At 33.6% G+C, this 16,393-nt stretch overlaps 1 protein-coding gene across 2 annotated transcripts in view; it reads right to left on the bottom strand.

Moving 5' to 3' along the window:
* The window catches only part of FSTL5 (follistatin like 5), a 301,991-nt gene that overhangs the window by 258,566 nt on the left and 27,032 nt on the right, over positions 1-16,393 (bottom strand). The gene's annotated exons all lie outside the window — the stretch shown is intronic.

Here is a 16,393-nt window from a genome sequence, read left to right on the forward strand (position 1 = left end):
TTTTAGGTCTATAGTCTGCAAAACATGATTGGACATGAGTTAAAAATTCCCCATTTTCCATCTAGTTTTTATTAAAAGTATATTGATTAGGCAATTATTAGACCATTTAAAAATCAGAAATTTCTGTTGCACTAAAATGTGCAGGTAAACTAATATTTCTCTGTAACCAGTGTGATTCAAGTGCTGTTAGAAAATCAATATGCTAACATACCATGAACTAGAATAATAGCTTCTGTGTGTCCACTTAACATTCTATGAATAAAACAGTGTTCTTCCATATTTTTCTTCAAGTTGTCCTTCCAGTGCCCTAGCTGAAATTAAAGAACATAAAATTCTAAGCCTGTTTAATTTAGAATAGCAAAGAATTAATCCTAATAATGAAATAACTCCATACAATGTTGTCTTTGAATCATTAGAGGATTTGCAGATAGTATCTTGTGAATGCAAACAAGATAATCATACAAGTCCAGATAGCGAGTAGCCCTTTTTCCAAACACTGATGGGCATGCATATTCAACAGAATGCAAATATTGACTTTTCTGATAGCAAGTAGATCAGATTGCTAAAGTGTTTGATGGGACACTGTAATCCCATTGTGGGAAACAGTACTGACCTTCGTGTTCTGCAAGGCTAGTATGTAGCTTACTTGCATTTATGATTCCCCTAACCTTTAAGCAGTTGCCACAATTGGAAGAATAAAATATCTGGAAAAGAGCAGTCTCTGACAGTACAAAAAAAAGCTTGAAAGAAGGTAAACAGGCTTTGTGTCTCATGTCTCTCTAGAGATGCAAGGAAAGGAAGAAATGCAGTTCGTAGTTGACTGCTTATTATATATTACTCATATGTAAGTGGGCATCTGAAAATATTCTTTTTTCTTAATAAGCAAGGAAAGAGGATAATAACAGATCAGATACCTGCACGTTCAGCAATCAATATGTCCAGCAACTATGTTAGAATATGCAGGTATATAAAAATGTTAATGTTTTGAAGACCATTGATCAAGACTGAGTGCGTACAGTAGATAGTCACTTTTTCAGCGACTTTTACAAAACAAAAAAACCCCAAACTTAAACCAAAAAAATTCTATGCCACTGGATACTTAATATGGTTTGATCTAGAACTGCATTTAGTTACAGTTCCAAATCTTGCCTAATCCAGCACTTCAAATTGAAGCGCAAATAAACAAATAGGAAATGGCTCAGAATTTCCTGTTATTTCTTTATACCTGCAGTAAATTACATGATACCTTCAAATGGTTGCTTAAAATATGTATTTAAAGCATATTAATCCTTTTTCTTGGGTTTTTGTTTTTGTTCGAGGAATATTTATTTTCCGCACATTTTGTCCTGACCATAACCAAGAAATTAAAAGATGCTACAAAACAAACTTCTAAAGTTACAGTTTGAAACTTCTTTCAAATGTTTTTTGGGGAGATTTTGGTCAAAGGCTAGTATACTATTTTTATTAATCACTTCATTGGCCACCAAAAATTAGAAATTTACGTGATGTGATTTTCACCTAAAGTATCTGAAACATCTGAAATGGTTCCACAGCTGTGCCTCTGGAAAAATTTACTCCTGTGTACTTTGGATGACTGTATGTGTCTCGTGGCAAATCCTTAACTCCATCTTCCACAGATGTACTTATTTTACTGGAGAGTGCTTTTAAGCAGGGACATCAAGGGAAAAATCATCTGCACCAGATACAGAGTTGATGAGGTATTTGTTTTTCTTTCTTTTTTTTTTTCTTTAAACATTGCCACCAGAAAAAGTCAAAGAACAAAAGGATCAGAAAATAACTGAAGCAGTCTAATTCCAGGACTTCTTCTGGAGCAGCAATATGCCCATATTTGGGGGTTGTAGTGAAGAATATATAAAGCCTAAAAAAACTGTTATTTGATACAGTTCATCTTTGTGACATGGCATGACATTGCTTTTATTCTGTTACATAAAGGCAATCTGACCACTTCCCACAACAGAAACAAGCCCCATGTTTCAGCAATAAAGATTTTCTTTTACACTGAAAATTTTTTAAAAGACAGTATTTAAACTTCTACTGCAGAGCTCTTAAAAGGGTTCTAATATAGTCATTCAACATGCAATAGCAGTCACTTTTGAAAATTGCACTTGGAATGGTCAAACGTATTTGCTGTTCACTTAAAAATCATGGATATATTTTTTTCTGACCAGTAAAGCTTACAATTACAAACCTGTGGAAAAAAATATATATATTGCTGAGTAGTATTGGAAGATTTTTCTTTCTATCAATAAAGTTTAGAGTGCTCTCAGTAATGTTAACCATACTTTCACACAAAGTTAGAAACCCACAGAACAAAGAATCATCAAGTCATAAGCAATTCAGGTTTGAGGGGACCTCATGAGGCCTCTAGTTCAAACTCCTGCTCAAAGCAAAGCCAGGTTTGAGGTCAGCCCAAGCTGCTCAGGAGAGCAGACCCCAGCTGGGTCTTGAAAACCTCTGAGAATGGAAAGCTCACAACCTCTCCAGGCAATCGGCTTCAATGCCTGGCTGTCCTCATGGTAAAAAAAAAGTTTTTTTCTACAGAAGGAAGCAACTGTGGTAAGTTAAACGCATGCAAAACTGAGTTCGATTGCATATAGGCCAAGTAGCTGGAAGAAGACAAAAGTTAAAATAGTTGCCCCTTAAGTTAGCTTCTAGTATCAGATTCTCTTCTGACTTCTTGGAATATAAATTACACCTATCCAGTTTTCTTTACACAGCCTTCCAGCCAGTAAGAGAAAGCTAAGAGGGACTAGAGGCTCCTGTCCTCCAGAAACTCTGTATGAATGAATCCCTATATCCAGAGAAAATACTGTTGAAATCACTGGGGTCAGCAAGGACTTTTAGCGTGCTAGAATCTGTATAGCGGGTAAATATGTGTATGGAAGTGATCCATACTTTGTTGTGCATCCAATGCACAATATAGTAGATAGTTACACAGGTAAAATAGAATGAACAAATAGATTTACATGTCCCTGTAAAGCAAAAAAGGATTAAGGCTTAGTGTATGTTATAGAAGTTTTACTAGCAAAATTTGCCTTTACATAATGTAGCATTTTATATGACCACATTCATCCTTTGTTAGTAAAATTCCCTAGATGATGTAAACCCTGTTTTAGAAAGTGTATGTTCCTAAGAGAAGTGTCTATTTCAAATGGATCAACAGTCTATATGTTGACTAGCTATGTGCAAAATTATTTATACTACCACCAGCATCCAGCCCAATACATAATTTTAGGCAATCATCTTTACCATGTGTTCAAATTTCTGCATTCAGCATCATTCTCAAGCTTTTTGTGAATTTTCAATGTGGAAAACAAAAGTACTCAGACTTGTTTCCACATGCTTTTGCTGCTCTTATACTAAAGCAAGGTACTTAAAATAGTTTCACTGACTTTTCTAGGGATCTAATTTAAGCCCCCCTACCTCAGCATCAGAGCTAAATCTCTCAAACTTCAGTAGAAAATAGCAAGTACCTGCAGAGGGGTCATAATTTCATTAGGCAGACTTGTAAGGAAGTGTAGAGCGTATGAAACCCCCCTGTTTTAGAGTTTTCAATCTCCAGATGTTAAGAAAACAAATGTTTCAGTGATGCACAACAACAAAAATCTAAATTGATCAGTTAATGTCAATATTATAAATTATGTTTATCAAGTTGTAATAACAAAAAGATTACGACTAACCTGCATTTGATTCAAATGTTACAAAGCATAGTAACTGTGACACTCTTCATTATGAGTAAGTGGGAATCTAAGTTCATACTTCACATGATTCATTCCCTGCTCAATTTGCAAACACCAGCAATATAAAAGGACAGAAAAACTGAAAAAAATAGTCTTTTTTATGGCTTAGTCCTGATATTTTGTGTGTGTGTATATGTATGTCTGCATATGTATTCACACATATTTATGTTTATTCATATATATTTATATGTGAGCACGTTGAACAACCCTAAAAATACTCTTTAAGCAACATATACATATTCTCCCTAAGTTTTATTATGCTGCGTGAGTTCTGCCAATTTTATTTTGTTAATCATAATTGTAACAGCATACTACTTTTATTTTGAGATGTCAGTGACAATTACAAATAGTAACAAGATTTTTCAGTATTTCTGGGGGAAAGAAGGTGAGGGTACTGCTAATTAGATCAGAGTGCAAGCTGCATAAATGATCCTCTGGGCATAGAAATTATGATAGCAGAATATTATTTTATTGTTTTCTTCCCCCCATTTGTAGTGCATTTTTAGTGGGCAATTATCCTTAAAGCTAAAAAATCACAGCTTTTACATTTTATGAGGAAGAATCAATGTGTGCTAATTAGAACCTCTGTGGCATATATAGTATAAATGGGATTTTTGTATGCCTTTCTATTTGCTAAAATTCTTTATTCTTCCCTTCCTCCTGAGAGCTTTTATTTAATCAGCTCCATGCAGCATTTTATACAGCTAAGAAAAATGCTTACTTTAATATTCTGAGATTTATTTATTTTTGAATAATAATAGAACTGCCTTTTTCTTAAATTTCTATTCAAGCAGCACTGTCAATGATTTTTATGGAGTTTTAAGAGTATGAAGACATCAAGATTTGACTAATTATTGCTAGTGGGCCAGCATTCACAATTGTATCTGCTTTCTTTGTGTGTAATTTGAACTGAGAGCAATTTGAATCATATTATTGGGAATTTTTGCATTGAGACCCTGCCAGCATCGTGATCTAAGACTATACTTAGTCTAAGTCTAGACAGGAAGCCAAATGCTAGAAAAACAAAAATTCATAACTAGTGCACAGCATAGGCAAATAGATTCTGTATTCTACAAAGTCCAGCAAGCATGAAGAGGAGAAAACATCCTACTATATCACCTTGTTTCTGGGTACAGAGAACTTTGCTTATAAAACAGTATTTAGATGTGCAATCATTTGTGTCAAAGGATACCGTATCTCTTTGAGTATTTATCCGAGGACCATCCACGAGTTTATCAGTCAAGGATTTATCTGTTAACCAATCCCTGTGCAAGACAGTTCTAAGAGGTATATGGACAAAAATCTGTTCGATTGTATTCTTTCCCAGGCTGGAAATGCTGATAAACATTTTTTGATCAATTCTTGCCTAAACAGCCAAATGCCTCCTCTTGCAGTTGTGCAGGGCCACATAGAATGAGAATTTGTTGCTGCCATTGTCACAATAGTACGTGACAATGTAGCTCTCCTTTAAGTGTCTGAGCAAAATAAAACTTGGCAAACCTTGTTCTTGACTACTACAATTTTACAAGACAAACTTTTTCTGACAATTATTCATATGCCATATACAGCAAAAAAATCATTTTAAGGAGGATTCATTTAAGATTTAACAAAACAACTTAAAGGGTAGAAAAAATTTGAAGAAAAATTAATTAATAAAATAAAATTGTCTCTTGAAGATTCATCAGAACCCCAAGGGATCTAATGGGACATGGAAGCATAAGCCAAAGGACAAACAATAAGCAGGTAAAGACATGATACAAACTGGATGCTCATCCGAGTTATTTCATTCAGCCTATCCTGTACAGTCCTCTGCTCTTTGGACTCAAAAAATGAAAGCTGTGCATCAGATGACTACACTAGAAGTAGAAGTGACTTCAACTACTTGAAGATCTATAAAAGCTGTGGAGCTTCGAAGATCATATTCTACCCTTGGATATGCAGGGGCAGTCGTGTTTTAAAGCCTTACATGTGAGCAGAAAAAATAGCCTCCTCTCTCCTGAGAACATGGCTTACTTTCTGCATAATCAGTTACGAATAGCTGGTATGAAAAATGAAAGTTTTGCTTACACAAAATGGGGCACAGATTGGAAAGAACACTGAAAAAGAAGAAGGCTTTAGACAAAATGTCTCGGGCCATGGCTACACAAATAAGAATTATCTTTACACAGGAAGTCAGGAGGCAAGAAAATGTGGGTTTTACCATACTCAAGATGGAACCATTTTACCTTGCCCTGTWAACAGATTACCTTGTTAGTCTTCTGGATAAGGGAAGACTTGCATCAATTGAAGGAGTGGCTATGGGTCTCTCGTCCTTCAGGCAAATGGTAATTTTCCTGAACTTTTTTCATTCATTACTTTATATGAACTCAAACAAATTTGCCTAACTGCAAAGCACCAAATTTCCTCCTCAGTTTCACAGAATCAGGGAAATTCTTTCTGGGGGTGAAAAGTGTTCTGGGTGTCTCAGCTCAGAGGGCTCAGAGCTGAGGAGACACCTCTCCTAAGACTTTCAGGTTTCAACTGTGTAAAAACAGGGACCCGTTAATTTGAAAGTCCTGTCTCAAAAACTTCTTGTCAAGTATTGTCTCCAACAGTAGTTAAGTGAGGAGTGATGATTAGCTTTCTCAAAGAACAAATTAATTGGATCTTTCACTCAAAAGGACTACAGAGAACTCAGAGCACATCTGGGAAAATATGGTCTTAAAAGAGCAATGGTGCATTCTTGTGAATACATTCTTCTAAGTTTTAAAATGACAATAATCTTGGCACCTTTTCAACTTAGTAGTTCCTTATCCTTTTCCAGTGTTTGGAAGCTAGCAGTCACAACTCTTACAGTCTTCAGTCCTGCTAGGCAAACCAATTGAAGTTCTTTATTTTTCACATATAAAATATACTGTTCTTTTTTCTGATCACTGTAGTAGTCCTTCTCTGTACCTGTTCAAGCGTACATTCAGTCTGAAACATGAACATTCAGACATGGATACAGTATGTCAGATGAAGTTTCAATAGTGCCATATATAATACTTTTTATTATTTCCCTTTATCTACTGGAAATACCTTCCTTGATAATGATATGATCACATCTGGTCTTTCTGTGCCACCATACTCTTCACTCATCATCAGGCAATTGATTAATATCCCTTTTCTTTACTCCTTTTCTATTTCAAAATTATAACCTTGATATAGCAAAAAAAAATTTCCAGTTCCTTGAAATTTGTACTAACAAATTTAATCTCATTTTCAATATAATCCTGTAAATGATTCGATTCTTTCAGCAGTAGATGGAGATCTTTCTCTGCAACAACAATGCTTCCAACATTTTATCAAGAAATTCAGTTTTGCAGCAGGGCAATTAATAGAAAATGGAAAATTGAAGCAGTTCAAAATCCAGACCATAGTACTGCTACTAGTAACTTCTTGCCAAACCAATAGTTTTCTTTTTCTTCACAGTATGCTGTGATTTTTGTTTATTCATTTCTATGGATTTTTTTAATCACTACTTTTCCTTCCCCCCCACCCCCCAAAGGCCTGATTCACACTACATTTGAGCAAACTTAAAGAGATATTTCAAAAAATACCCGGAATTTCAGTGATTGGGAGGAAAGGAAATATTCACTTTCTTTTGAAAGATGTATGCAACTACATAATCAAAGAGGTGTTCCATCTTTTTCTACTAATTGCTTAAGTTCCTGCAGTGTAAACATAATGTTTAATTTGACTGCAGAGAAATAAACTATAAACTATTTATCCACTGTTTTAATTGAATTACATTTTAATTTAAATAATTACTTCCAGTTCTAGTCTATGGAATAACTATGGCTAACCAACATCTGCACAGTCCAAAAAGTACATCTTCACAAGATTAAATTGCCTCATTTGAAGCCCATTAGTGTCACTTCATACTGAAATTATTTTCTGAAGTTGTGTGTAAATGGGGTTCAGCTCCACTGTAAATTTTCTGGGGAAAAGAATTGGTGTCCACCTGGCAATGAGCTGCCTTTCCCTAAATTTAAAACAGTGGAAGTGTTTCAAGTGCTGAATGGGGAATATGCCTGTAATATTAAGAGTCATGCTCATTTGTGTGACACCATGGAATTTTTCCTATTTATAGGTTATTAGCATCGTAATAGTGTTATTATACATATACATGTATTTATATGGGTACTAGATACCCATAGAATCAACATTTTTCCTAAAGACCCTTAAGTAAGTTCTTCACAGTGGAAGATAAAGAAAATTTTTTTTAATATATATTTTTGCTATATAGACAAAAAAATAGCAGGAAGCTGTTGCTGTTCCTTTTCTGGGAAGAGAACAAACACTTTCTTTTAATTAGATTCTTGAAAATACTTCTGAATCAAGGAAATGAGGAAAAATGGGGGGGGGGAACAAACCCAATAATTTTAAGTCTTCTATGAATAGATGTGCTTAGGTCTATTTTTAATATCAAATACAGCTTAGTTTACAACAGATACATCTAATGGGATAGATTTTCAGGTACTTGAGGAACTATTGAAAATTTAAGGATTGAAGATCAAAAGGAATTTAGAAGAGAAACCTACATTTTATATTTGTAAATTGAAAAGTAGAAAGACATTTGATTGACAGCAACCTCTGGTTAGGATCTTTTCAGAAAAGGGTCTAATAATTACCCACATTTAAATTGCTAGTTAAAATTGCTAGTTAAAATGGATGCATTCATTCCTTGCAAAGTCTCCTTAGAAACACTAGGCTTTTAAGCATAATCAAAACAGACAGCTGGGTCCACCCTTTATGATAATGTGCCATGCAGCTTTATTAATCTGACCTTTGGAAACAAATGAGAAATTTAATACTGCCCCACCATAATTGTTAGTGGCAGGCATTTTAGCAGTCTTTAATTTGTACTTCACTTTAATATCTGCTCCCAGTTATGATGTAAACGTTAACAGGATCTGACACTATTAATAGCGTTCTAGTGTCTGAAGCAGTAGCAAAAGAGTGTACTTGGAGGAAACTAGAACATGACCTTAATGGATAATGAAATGCATCAACCCTTGCTATGCAAAGTGTAAAGCAAAAAGTGAATATGGTGATTGTTCCAACTGGTATCTGAGTAACATACAGTGTTGCAAGTTTGGGACAGGCATGAAGAAAAAAATTGTATTCACTGGAATTATATTCCAAGGCTATGTAAGTTTTGATTGTCCTTTAAATTGCATGTAAGAGATATGAGAAAACAGTATATGCTCAATATATAATTAATACCACTCTAAAAATTCACAATGAATGCAGAACGCAATTCTGTGTCTGACATGCATAAGGAAATTGCTCCTGTGTAACATAAATCTGTTGTTTTTCTGCCCAAATGTTCTTAAAAGAAATGTTTTATAGACTATAAACAGCACAGAAATACTATCTGCAAGTCATATGGTAGCTGATTGCTATTAAACTTTATTGTTACAAGTGTACAGTAAAAACCAGTGGCATGCTACTTAAATTAAAAAGACATCTATTTACAGGTATTTATTGTGCAACAATATAGATTGAATGTAATTTATTTCTGAAATAACAGCATGTTATTATATGCTTTTTGGATGTTATATGCTCCACTTGGACTTCACATTTTCTTTCAGGACAACTGCTTATTTAAAACATTTTCCTTTCTTTGCATACTGCATTACTCTTCTCCTTTAAATACTCATATATGAGCAACCTCATTGAACTATTGTCTATATTATTATTTAAATCTGTATCTATAGAAAAAAAGCATATTTGTAGAGCTTTCAAAGATCCCTGTGGATTTTTAAAAGGAGCTCTATGTACATCTTTTTAGTGGTATAAATATCATAGCTGCCTTTTTCCTCGGTTGCAAGATACCATAGCAGACTATTTTAAATAAGATTATACTGAGATTTTCTTATAAAGCAAGAGTTACATTATAGAAGAATAAAAGCATAAAGAATGAAAGGTTTTGTTTTCCCCAAAATTAGAATTTATTGGCCATTACATTGTTTATTGATTTATACTTAAAATGGAATAGTTCCTAGCATTATAACAGTTTCTCACACACATTATTCTTATTGGAAATCCTTTCCATGAAGAAGCTTCAAAGTATTAAATATGAAAATTATCTTGCTTCAGCATTCTGCTACATGAATACAGGTTACTTTTTCTATCATTGTGTATTTATTACTTTTAGTCGTAACAATTGCCATCTACATCACACGTACTATGAAATGACTTGCCCCCATGCTAAACTACACTGAAGTACCCATGGAGCTGATACAAATCATATTTCGTTCTTCATTACAAGAATAGAAACCTTCTACAAAGGAGCGGACTACACAGAAGAGGTGGGTAGTAACAATTTAAACCGGTGTAGCTAAATGCACCAAAGCCATGAAAGCTCTAAGCTTTACAGCTGTTAACACGCAATGACCCATTTTACATTCTTAGTGTTTTATTGTTAGTGCAATCAAATGCATGTTCCCTACACATGAGAAACATGACATGCACAGCCTACAAACACTGCACTAATCTTTACATTATGTGTTTTAGAGAATAAAAGTATACTTTCTCGTTGCATTGGATTCTCTTTATGAATTTAGCCCAGGACTTCAGTGCTCAAGAGACACTTCAAACTACTTCATGAGTCATCTGTGGTTTGCGACTTTTTTTTTTAAAGGAGAAAAAAAGAAAAAAAAAAGTAAAGCAAAGCTCATGTAATTGAAAATACACATACTTCAGAATGTTTCTTCTTTAAAGTGAAGTCAGTCTGGTGTTAAGCTCAGAAAGGAATGTTAATATATGAGAGTATGAAATTGTTAACAGAAATTTTCAACTTACACAACTCTAATAATAAAAGAAAGAATAAAATACGCTAACTTAGAGAAAAAGAGAGTTCCGTGCTTCATTTCCTCTCACCAGCCTACATCAGAAATACAAGTACCAAAACAGCGCAAGAAGCTCTCTCAAATATTTCTAACTGTTCAAATTAAAGAGAAGCTAGGTTTACATGGAAACCTCTAAACAAAATTTACATGGAAAAAGAAAAGATTTAGAGTGTTAGTCAAACTTATGTATATAAAATTTAAATAAGCAAAAATTGCTACATTCATCCTTTGAGCAACTTCTCTGCAGTAGTGTCTTAACAGGAATGAATATGTTTCACTAAGTATTCAGGCCCCTTTTTTCTCCCAGTATTGAATCTCTTATCTTTTGTATCTGTTCAAATGAAGTTTTTGTGCACTATAGGGAAAAACTTCATGAATACTGTAGAGCATGATCTCTCTACTGTAGTTCAAAATGTCTGTTTCAAAGATTTAAGAATTTAACAGAATGCAACCTAAATTTTAAGACGACATGGGGGGGGGGGGAGAGAAGATAAGGGTACAAGTCTCTCTTGTGTTAGCTCTACTGCCTTCCTGCAATGTTGCTACATACAGAAGTAATCAGTGTATCTCTTGTTAGTGTAGCTAGATCACCTTGCTGAAGGGTTCTTTCCTGAATCTTTGACAGAGACCATTTTGCCCCCTCAAACTTCCTGAATGACATGAATATTATACTGGGGGGAGGGGGTGGCAGTAAATGCCAATTTCTCTGCCATAAAGAAATTGTTTTGTGCTGTGTAATTCCTAAAGCTGCTGCTAAGTCACATAAAATTTGTATGAATTTCTTTCTATTAGAAATGCAATAAAACACTGTTGAAATACTATTTGTCTTCACATTTTCTCATTATATATATTTTTCTCATTGTATATAATATATATTATATATATTTTTATATATATTATATTTCACATTATACATGAATTTTATTATCAGTAGGTATCTCTAGTTGTCTTCAAGACAGTATGTGTTGTTTGTCCGCCCCCCCCCAAGATATTTTCGTCAGATGTTTTAAATTGTTTACTGTTTGCTACAGTCTGCAGTCCTTGCCATGAGTAGAACTTGACCCTGTAAGGTTCCTCAACTAACCACACCAATGGGATCAGTCACATGTTACTCGAGACACAAAAACACTATTGTATCACCAAAAGCAAGGTGGTAACCGTTATAAAAACAAAAAAGTTATTACTGATTATTTTTCTCTTCCAGAAACAGAATAAACATGTTCTGAAACAAGAGTAAATGTATGTAAATAAATTAAGTTCTCAGGAAAAAAAAGTAAATAATGCCTCCAATTTTATATTTTATTGACTGTTCCTATGTAATAAACTATGTAACACAGAGGAAGAATTTTTTGCTGCTTATCTAAAAAAATCATTTTTTGAGATTTGAGAGGCACAGACTGCATCTTCTGACCTGTTGAACACGTGCAAATTAATATATTTGGGATTAACATCTTAGCCAATGAAGTCTAAACTTGCACATGGAATAAAATAAAATTACTTTTGTAAAGTTTTCTGATAGCTTATAGACCCTCAACCTAATTCTATAAAATCTATTGACAATGTCTCTTTTATTTCTTTTATGGATGAAGATCAGCCCCTGCAGAGCTTTAGAACAGACTCTGTGCATCTGCACTGCTAGGGAAAGACAGAAGATGAAGCAAGAAATCTCCCTTTTACACTAGCTTCCCTATTTATCAGCTAAATTCACTCATACTGTATGGGCATCATATGCACTGTTCCCTACAAGCATGTAAGCCACGATCAAGGAAAGGGGAGACAGACTGTATACCATTCACATGTGATTGAAAATATTCCAGAACATTTACTTTTATTTCAGAATACAATTTAGTAGATGGAACCTTCTATGCATATTCCAACACCTGATTTGCTGACCAGGGCACAGGACAAGGAATATTCAACAACTATACACATTGTTTTTCCTCCTGCCTAAAAAAAATAAAAATAAAACATAGACGGACAGTGATAAGATGAAGACAGTTTAGTACATTTTATCCAAAGAACAAAATCCAAATCCCAACACAAAGCAGCATTACGTATTGGCCTTGTTGCAAAACCACAACTTTAGCCTTCTGTATTTATCTACAGAGGTACTTAATCCATCACAAACACACCTCTTGAGCATATTTAATAAAAATTACTTTTGGTACAAAAGTACCTTCTGGTATATTAGGATTTCAAATTCTAATTTTCCTTTTTGGCACGTGCATACATCTAAAGGTTTCAGAACACACATATTTAGAATACACATATTTACAAGCTCTAGGTAATCAGTAGGTAATGTGGTAGGTAATAAATACCTATTCTATTTCTGTTTGAGGTTATGTTTTCCAGTTACTATTATTTTTATGCGTGTGTGTGTGTGTGTGTGTGTGTGCGCGCGCGTGCATGCATGCATCTCTCTCCAAGCAAATTTGGCCTACAAATTTTGAAGTCAAACGTAATAAATGCCCATACGTAGCTCTATACAAGATAACAGTATTTTATTTCTTTGGTTATATTTTGCCTTAATATCCAGTTAAGGTTCTGGGGTTTTTAAATGTTAAAAACATAAACCTTGCTTTTTAAACATCTTGGTGTTTTGGCCTTTTTAATGTACTGGTATATAACAGAGGATCAGACCTGCTGAACTCTTAAATGAACTCATGTTCTCCCATATCTCAGTTGGTTTATACGTTCATAGATCAGGAAAGTCTTACTTTCGGTACATTATAAACCACTAGTATACATAACAGTTTAGTAAGTGTGATATTTCAAGTAATTCTAGATTACTGGCAGAAATAATGAATAAGTCCATTTAGGAAAAACAAATTACAGTCCTGTCTCATTATTCTGAATATAAAAACAATCACACTTAAGAATTCTTACATGGTTTATAACAACTTTGCAAAAATTTTCAGCTATTTTCTTTCCGTTTATTATCATTTTAATATGCATACTTATCCAAGAAAAAGTGGACCTATAAACTTTGGAGCCAACAAGAAGTCAAAAATAAAATCATAAGCTGAAATAAGTACACTATAAGTAAAACAATAGCAGTCAAGAAACTCCATATGAATACTGTTCACCCCAAGATGCCACCACACTAAAACTGCTGTTTTAGTTTTCATTAGTACAGAATATATATCTGTATTTCAAAATATACTAAATGGTGCAATTCTGTATTCTCTCTTTTCTATCTGAACCAGCTCTATTCACTTGTTACTGCTTAAGTACTTTCACTTACTTTCTTGACTAAAATCAAATAATTTAAATATTGGATAGTTTGAATATAACATTCAAGATAGCAGCTAGTTATCCTTGCAGCATCTCCATGGCATTACATCAGTAATGAGTCTGATTAGGTTACTTTACAAATACTGTGCTTTCTTAACAGACAGATCTTAGAACTGGAATCTAGCTTTTTCAATTAATACTTTGTTTAACATTGTATAGGAGAACTTTGTCACAAAAGTGTGTAGTACAACACAGACTTTTCTCTTAATGTATATTTTCAAAATCTCTGTAATTATATTGTTATCAAACATATTATCTAGATTTATATTGGCTTAAGTGAGAAGATAGTAAAGGTTGAAAAGCAAAATTAAATCAACGCTTTATGACATTTTACGATTCCATGATTTTACTGAAACTAGTAGAATTAAATTCGGACTGATATCTGACCCACACATTTTACTTGCTCACAATGGATTTCAGGTATGTTCAAAAAAATTTTTTTTAATTAATGGTTAAATTATTTTAACAGATAAGAGTTTTGTTTCTTTATAATGTGTTTCATAACCAGACTCTGAACTGGTTCAGAAACTGGAAAAAAAAATTGTATTTTTTATAAATGCTAATCATGGTAAAGCCATTCCATAATAAAAAATTAACAGCATTCAATTAATAACGTAACAGTTGCATTAAATTAATAAGATTGTATCTGTGGGTGCCTTGCAGGAGTATGGCAAGGAAAAAGAATGGAGAATTGTCCCAGTGGAACAGAGAGCTGCATTTCTTATGGGAATTCCTAACAGACAAGAGAGACATGACTCTGAGTTGGCTTTGAAGGAGAATGGAAGAGAGAAAAGGGAATAGTATTTGGTACACTGAAATTGGACAATCCTCGGTCTACCTCATAAAATTGTATTCTAAATCAGGTAAGTTAGAACATAACCATAAAGAAAAGAATATTAGAACAAACAATGTTATTGTTCAGATAATTAACAGCTACATTCCCATATAAAGAACATCTGGGGATAAACATTTACTAACTTGTCTGATTTTATATATATTCTCTAAAACAATACAAGTTTTTCTGATATCAGCTGGTCTACCAGTGTGACATACCAAAACATTAATCAATTCAGTCCAGGAGGCAAGATACAGCAGTTCAAATTTGGTTCAAATTGCATAATACAAGTCTGTTGAAGTTTCTGAAATAATTTGAATTTAAAATAGTATGACTCTGCAAACTCACAGGCATGATATAATGAGCCACTTGACACATTACAGACAGTAATACAGTGGTTTTTGCCATAGTTAATTGTTTTAATGTGACATAGAATTCATATGCAATATATTCTACATCATAACATATACAGCTTTGTTCAGTATCAAAAGGAATAAGAGGGCCATACTGCAAGATATACATAACAGTTTGCTCACCCATTGGCATTCAAAAGCATCTTAAGACAATTCGTCACTTAAAAAAAAGAATAATTACATTTATTGAATTAAGGCCTTACTGGTTCTGTCCTTTGGTTGATTTCAATTTTGAGCACTAACTTTTTATCTGTCCTCCTTCTTGTTTACTTTCATCTGGGTATACAAAAAGACTACAAGGACTCTCTGGAATCCTAAGCAAGGCCACAAACGTTGTGCACATATATTGTCTTTATAAGGAGCAAAATGCAAGTAAGATATGCAAGTGATGCTCGTATGGTATGCTCCTTATTTCTGGTAGCTAAAGATCATAAAAGGAACAGATGTTTGTTAATGATATCAGAAAAGCCTGACAATATGTTCATAATAGTAAAGAATTACATTTTTGAAACTCATCTGTGAGTCACCAATGATTTTGCATCCAGAATACTAAGGAGAGTATAAAATGAAAACTATCAAACAGGATGAGAAATTCAGCTTGTAATTAAAATGCTGTCAGTCAGTACTGTCCGGTTTAGTTTTGTATGTTAGACATTCAAAGTCCAGGTGATCAAGACCGGCTTGCAAAAATTTGAACAGTATTCTTTAAAATGTAGTTTAACTAAACTAACATCATACAAGTTAATATTCATTTACTTATATGAACATATCTTTATTTGCAAATGCTATGAAAAGCATTTTTTTCCAAATCTCAGATGGAATAGTTTTTATGCTTTTCACTAATTGCTCTTTAAGATGCCAAAGTAGATAGCCAAAACTGGATGAGTTGTGTACAGTATCATCTGATTGTTCAATATTTGAAAAACGATGATCTTTTCAAAAGTACTTTCATGTTTTTTTGTTCTGGTAGATTTCCCCCCCCCTTTTTTTTGAATGCACATAGTATATAGAGCTTTTCTACATAGAAGTAATTTTTAATTCTTAAAAAGAAAATGATAGTACCATAATTTATACTTAAGTTTATCTGCAGAAGTAAGATTTTCAAAATAACTGTGACTGAGTTCAGCTATTGGTCATCTGAACCATTAGCAGGTAACGGAAGTATTGTGCCCCCATATTTTTTCTCAGTAAAGTGCTTGATATGGCTTTGAAGTT

The sequence above is a fragment of the Apteryx rowi genome, unplaced genomic scaffold (assembly GCF_003343035.1).
Source record: "Apteryx rowi isolate R43461 unplaced genomic scaffold, aptRow1 scaffold_178, whole genome shotgun sequence".
Lineage (NCBI taxonomy): Eukaryota > Metazoa > Chordata > Aves > Apterygiformes > Apterygidae > Apteryx > Apteryx rowi.